Here is a 7358-nt window from a genome sequence, read left to right on the forward strand (position 1 = left end):
GGATTTTACCGATTTGGATTAATTAACGCGTGATATATTTCGTGCTATTAACGCTTAAGCAGCAATTTATTCCGTCTTCCACTGCTATACAGTGTATAGTAAAGAAACTCATTGTGTCAGATGGACCATACAAAACTAAAACAAGAAATAGATTACTATACTGATATAGTTACTCGGCGCTATATATATATATATATATATATATATATCTACATATATAACCAGTTGGTATATTTATATAATCTATAGAGATCTGTGATAATACGATACTTTGAAAAACTAAAACTCATTATGTACTAGTTTCTATGAGTTATGATTCTCACATGCTTCGAGGTCAGTCCAAAGCCGAAAGACAGAGTCTCAATTAACAAACTGAATTTAATTTAACCGCTCGATCTTATTTCGGACATCATTCAGAATCTCAAGTCATCTAACAACTTTCCGTGGGTATAACATGGCGCAGCCAGCAGTTACGAAAAACCCATTAGGAATTTCGCCATTCTGGCAGAAAGCCTCGGCGGACCCACCAATAGAAAGGGAGAAATGGAATCAACAGTTATTTCTAGGAATCATTGCCAAAGATGGAATAGACTTATCAAAACTACTTCAAAATCCTCCTGCAATTAGACGACCTCAAGAACCGGGACACGAACTTCCCATCGATGGGGAGACTAATGTTCAGATTCGTGACCGCAATCTTCGTAACCAAGAGAAAAAAGTGACATGGGAAAACCAAGGTGCACACTTAGATAACTTAGGCCCAACTGTGGACGGCGTCCCATGAGACGAAGCGGATATCAAATGTTGAAGTTACATTTACCTATGTCTGGGAGCTGAAGGCCAACGAAGAGTATCACAATATTACCTAGATCTTAGGATACAAGAGGTTACCACCAGAAGTTTTTGGGATCGTCTGAAACGTCTATTTGTGAAAGAACGAAATGTCACCTTCGATAGATATGAGGCGTTTACCCGAAAACAAGGGAAAACAGAATCACTCGAACAGTACCACTACGGAGTTCTTCAATAGGGTATAGGGAATTTCAAATGCGTGAATTGTAATGATGGAAGACTTGAAACAGAAATCATCAGGGACCTTTTCACCGCCAATATGTCCAACGACGAAGTGCAAAAAGATCTTCTGGCAGAAACAAAAACGCCTGAGCAAGCCTTAGAATACGCGATTCGAAGAGAGAAAGGTTAAGAAAACCAATTACTCATCCGAAAACAGGGATCAGCACCGAACACGCAAATAACCACAGTGAAATCGGAACCAGTTGGTTTCATAGCAAAGAGGGGCAACAACACCTACAACAACAACAACCGCTATTCATCAAGGGGAGGACGACAACGTCAACAATCACAACAGCAATGTGGTTACTCTCAGCGACAGTCAACGGACCAAAAACAACGATGTTTCAAATGCGGAAATCCTTTTAGGCCAGGGCATCTGCAACAATGTCCTGCGAAAGATAAAATATGCAACAAGTGTACAGAACGAGGACACTACGCACGTTTATGTAAATCATCCACGTTTATGTAAATCATCCACTACGCACGTTTATGAGGTCAATGCTATTCAAGAGGATCAAACAGCAGAACAGATATCCCAAGATAGAGACGTAGCTGCATATGTAAACTACATGCAAGCGGGCGATTTAATTCCGAGAAGGGAACTCGTACACACAGACGATTCAACTGCGAATTCAATTCGTTTCGAAAGCAAATCAGTCAACCAAATTGACGAATTTGATCTCAAAGGACACTTAGTGAGGGTTCGATGTGGCCAAAACGACTTAGTGTTTATCGCGGACACCGGATCGCCGACATCCTTCATCAACCAACAGGCGGCGAATCTGATAGTATCGACAGTAAAATCAGCAAGACGGGTTCAGACAACCAAAACCGATGAGGCGAACAGAATGATCTGCTACAATGGATATAAAATTCCATCATTCTGAAGAGTTGTAACACCCATTGAATCCGGAGGATGGACTCTCGACACAACTTCGCTGATAGTTGTGGACGACAAACGAGCAAATATCCTTGGCAGAAACATTCTACCGCAAATAGGAATTCAACTGAAACAAACACCAGCTGGTAAGTCAATTAATACAATTTCCGAAGATACAAATTGCTCAGATCAAAAAATAACCAACTGGGTGAAAACATCTTATCCTGGCTTATGTACAAGAATCGGTAGGGCACGTAACCACATGGTGCATACAACATTCCTAAAGGGATTTAAGGCATTGCAACAAAAAGGTAGAAGAATCCCTATACACATCCAAGAAAAAGTAGAACAAGAAATTCGATCTCTCATAGATCAAAGGCATATTGTCAAATTGGAAAAAAGTAGTGACCAACAATTTATCAGCCCTACAGTCATTACAGTCAAAAAAGACCAATCGATTGAATTGGCTATGGATTCGAAACAAAATAATAAAATGATACATAAGAACAAGTATCAAATGCAAAACATTGATGTACTACTCGATAATGCCGCTCAATCAGCGCAGCAAGGCCACAATAAGCCAGGTACCACACTATTTTCGACAATAGACCTTCGGTATGCGTACAGCCAGTTAAAACTGGACGAAGCAACGCGGAAACAATGTAAATTTAAGATAGCGCAAGTTTAAATCTAGCAGTGAATTCAAATCCGTACGGAACGTTTCACACACAAAAGCTCGACCGGAACGGTTCTCATTCAGATTCATTTGAAACAAATAACGCGTTCACTTTGAATAGTCACAAGTCAACATTCAGTCGGTCAGGAAATTGTCAACAATCTGAAATCCAGAACTTCGAATTAAAAAATCAAACGATAATATTCATCAACACACCGCCATGAATCGCCAAATTTCCCACTCTGCATCTGGAATGTCGTTGCCGCCGTTCCAGCGGATACTCCGAAAATGTCACAAGGGAGCACAAACAACGATTTCATTCCACCCAAAGAACATCTCTTCATTCGACACCTACAAACAATTACACAAAGACTTAAACTTCAGCGACACGTCACATCAAGTAATACCGTCAAAAGATAGTGTAACATTTCAACCAATCCCCGTGAACCAAGCCTGCCAAACAGACCAGAAGGAGGAGACCCAACCATGCTTAGCTACAGCAGTCACAGAGGAAGAGGATGTGGCAATGTATCGGCGTCAACTTCGAAACGTGTTCGACAGTTCCTTTCTAGCTGCAGCAACCAAGAAAGACAGATCGCTCAACCCACAGCTCAATATGGTTAAAAGTCAAAAATGGGACAACATCAAATCATGCTACGGACCCTATTTCTACGACGTCCGACACAGGCTCTCAGTGCGAGATGGCATCCTCTTATACGACGATCGCGCAGTGATCCCAAAACAACTCCGCCAACTCTGGTCGACTCACTGCATTTAACACACCCTGGGCAAGGTGGGATGCTTGAAGCAGCGCGTAACATATGGTATCCGTACCTTCACAGAGACATCGTTGCCAAAACTGTAAAGAGTGCAGACAAAAAGGTTAAAACCTAAAGGTTATATCGGGGCATTCTCATTTCACGTCATTAGACGCGGTCGTTAAACCAAACGAAGAAATATAACTGGATTTTGCGGGGCCGCTACCGGATGAAAATAATAAGGATGTCTACATTCTGGTAGGGGTCGATCGCTTCTCCCGTTTTCCCTCAGCAAAGGTCGTCACAAATAATAAGGCGGACACCATAATTCGTTTTATGCAAACCCACATAGTCAACCATGGGGTACCTCGAAACATACGGTGTGATCAGGCACAAGGGTTTCGAGCGAAAAAATTTATGTTATACTGCAAGGATAAAAACATCAAACTAATTTTTGCACCAGTCGATGATCACCGATCCATTGGTATGGTGGAACGACTAATAAGAACACTAAAATCAAGACTCTCGGTAATGAAAATTGATAATCGTAATAAACCATATAAACTTGCATCAGACGTGGCTGAGTTTATCAAGACTCTAAGAGTAACACCTAACGCGACAACAAAAACAACCCCATTCGAAGCGCATTTTGGTAGATAACCAATACACCGCTAAGCAATATGGCCACATCTCCAAAATCGTCAAACCTATCATGGGAAAACACCAAACTTGCTTGTTTAGACCAAAGGCTCCTTACCAAACCCGCTCTAACCGCAGAAGCCATGTGGAATAGGGATGTGAACAGCGAGGACGAGCTGGATATTAACTATCGACAAAGTCAACAGGAACCACAACTAGTGCCAGACAACAAACCATCCTCATCAAAAAGCACAACCGTCACCAAACCAACGCTGGCCGCAGAACCAGTAACCCCATCGGGGAAGAGGAAGGCAACCACTCCAGCCGAGGAACCGCATAGATTTAGTGGGTGGGACAGTAGCGACGAGGATTTCGACCGTCAACTATTGGCTCGATTCCCTATAGGTGCGCACTTACCTTTAACTAATACCGCCTACGATCTCATAAAAGAAAAACGTAAATTTCTGAGCAAAAAACAGGCCACAACATTGAAAAAATAAGGACAAGAATACCTATACGAACTTTAACAGCGCAAGAAAAAAACAAAAAATGGAATGGGCACCAATAGTTTTTCTTGAAGATCGCTTTAAAGGTCCGCAGGCTACCATTAACACAAAACTAGGACAGAAAATCGATCAAGTGGCCAGAAAATCAGGCACTATCGCCAGGAAAATCAAAAACCCAGGTGTGTTCGGGGCACAGATTAAAATTTTGGAAAACGGCTCGATTATTAATTACTCACCACACACCGCTTGGGTTCGGGAGGATGGTAAGCAGCCACGGGTTATAAGACACGATGGTCTCGCTTTTGTGCCGGATCCACGGGTCTATGGAAAATGTCGCCCAGCAGCCCTTAAAGACTTTGTGGCTTATAAACATTTACCTCGAGCCAAACCTCGTGTTTTAGCAAAAAGCCCAAAACTGGATAGAGCGAAACAGACCACCAAGCAGGTGGTACAAGACACGCGGAAGACACAGGAAACCTGGAACAGCTTCTCTCGCAATCCCAAAAAAGACGTGCACTGGGCCATGACGGCCTATTCAAAAGGGTTCATACAAAGACAAGAGCTACTTCAGCTAATCAAGACACTGCAGCGATACCCAAGCCAACTGGTAAACAAAACCCGATAAGCAAATTAAAGAAAAGCTGACTCGAAAATGCTGATATCGAATTCGAATGCGATACATCCATATCTCTAACAGATACCAATCTTACTCGAAGAACGCCTTCCCCCAAAAAACCAGCTCCTAAAAGATTGGATACTAAGAAAACGCCAGAAGAGTTCGATCAACAATGTCGCCGATCGATGAGAAATAGAACCATTGCGTTGGCCGGAAAACTGGGCAACGCTATACCAATTAGCACTATTGAATCACAAAGCAGTGATATTCGCAATGTGGTATGTCAGGTAGAAGTAATACCTACTCCAAAAAACAGCACACAAAGTCAAACCGCCATCACACCGCAACAAAATCAACAAGAGGTGATTTCCTTGTCATCATCTGTAGAATGCGTGGAAATCCAGTTGGAGTCTGACACACCGGAAAATATTAGGGCACGCAGCGAACAAAAGGACGACGTTCACATGTCTCCAAAACAAACGGACAACCAGACAGAGTCTACAATGCAAGCGGCTTCACAACAAAGGGCAATGAGTACTCGAAACGTCCTAGACAGACCACCACAGGCCACTACCCCGGATGCAAGCTTCATAAAGAATTTTGACTCAGCGATGAAGCTCTTAAAGGAAATCTTCTCGCCCATCAAGAAATCAATGACGTTCCGAAGAGAAAAAGAAAACACGTCAACCAGCTCTGTTAACAAAACACCTTCATCATCCAACGTATCAAATCAGGAAACCACATCAACCGGGGACAAATCCATAAAGAAAATGTAATTTTCATTCCAGAAAATGGGAAATGCTATACAGTGTATAGTAAAGAAACTCATTGTGTCAGATATGACATACAAAACTAAAACAAGAAATAGATTACTATACTGATATAGTTACTCGGCGCTATATATATATATATATATATATATATATCTACATATATAACCAGTTGGTATATTTATATAATCTATAGAGATCTGTGATAATACGATACTTTGAAAAACTAAAACTCATTATGTACTAGTTTCTATGAGTTATGATTCTCACATGCTTCGAGGTCAGTCCAAAGCCGAAAGACAGAGTCTCAATTAACAAACTGAATTTAAGTTAACCACTCAATCTTATTTCGGACATCATTCAGAATCTCATGTCATCTAACAACTTTCCGTGGGTACTTTGCGTGGGTTGAAACTATGCTGTATTGCTTCTAACACATTAACGTAAATATTATTGAGTTGCTGGTTGACCAAAAAAATAATTTCACTGATCGGTTATTCCGGTTACTAGTAACAACTCGTGTTCAAAATAGACGAAACACAACGAGACAAATTGAACGAGACAAAACCAACATGACCAGATACGATCATTATGATCAATATTTCCATAACTCTCCCCCCTCGATCCCTTAAACATAATCGATCTCTCTAATTCAATCAGAGGCTCAAATCATAGATCGATGTAGCTACGACAACAACTACTAATACTTTGAAATAAATGTATAGAATCGAGTTTTAATTTTTCCTAGGTCCTTGTCCCTAGAAGTCATCATATGGTAAAAGGAGCGGATCGCAGTCACAGCGATACGAATTCATGCAGAAGAAGGTAGTATTTACGATATTCTAATCCAATTTGTCCTAGATTATTTCGAAAAAAGTTTCCTGGTGCTGACATCTGCTGTCATTTATCACGAACGACCAAGACGACCGATTCTAAGACAATTCCAAGTAGATACTAGCCACAACAACGAGCTACTTTCAAATACGGTCGAGCGTCTTTACAGAAAAGCGAAATTGGCTCATGCTGAAATTGACTCAGAAATTGAGTCGGGGTCTTTTTTCAAATTGACCACCGACTTGGATTTTACCGATTTGGATTAATTAACGCATGATATATTTCGTGCTATTAACGCTTGAGCGGCAATTTATTCCGTCTTCCACATTGAATTGAAGCATGGAATTTGGTCTATTTAAAACTTCGCCATATGCAAAATATATAATTTTGTACTTGACAGCGTGTGTGGGTATTTACAAAAAAAAAACTTTTTAGAACATTTTTTTTGGAAATTTCATCATTTTTCTAACGAACACTACTTCGTAGACCTTGAAAAGAGCAGTCATCACATTTAGTGCACATTCAAGCAGTCAGCACTTTTCTATAAAAACAAACAATTTCGGAATGAGCGAACGATTGAAAAGCCAATGTATTTTCTCCTTCAA

The sequence above is a fragment of the Symsagittifera roscoffensis genome, chromosome 1, assembly GCF_963678635.1.
Source record: "Symsagittifera roscoffensis chromosome 1, txSymRosc1.1, whole genome shotgun sequence".
In the NCBI taxonomy this organism is placed as follows: Eukaryota; Metazoa; Xenacoelomorpha; order Acoela; family Convolutidae; genus Symsagittifera; species Symsagittifera roscoffensis.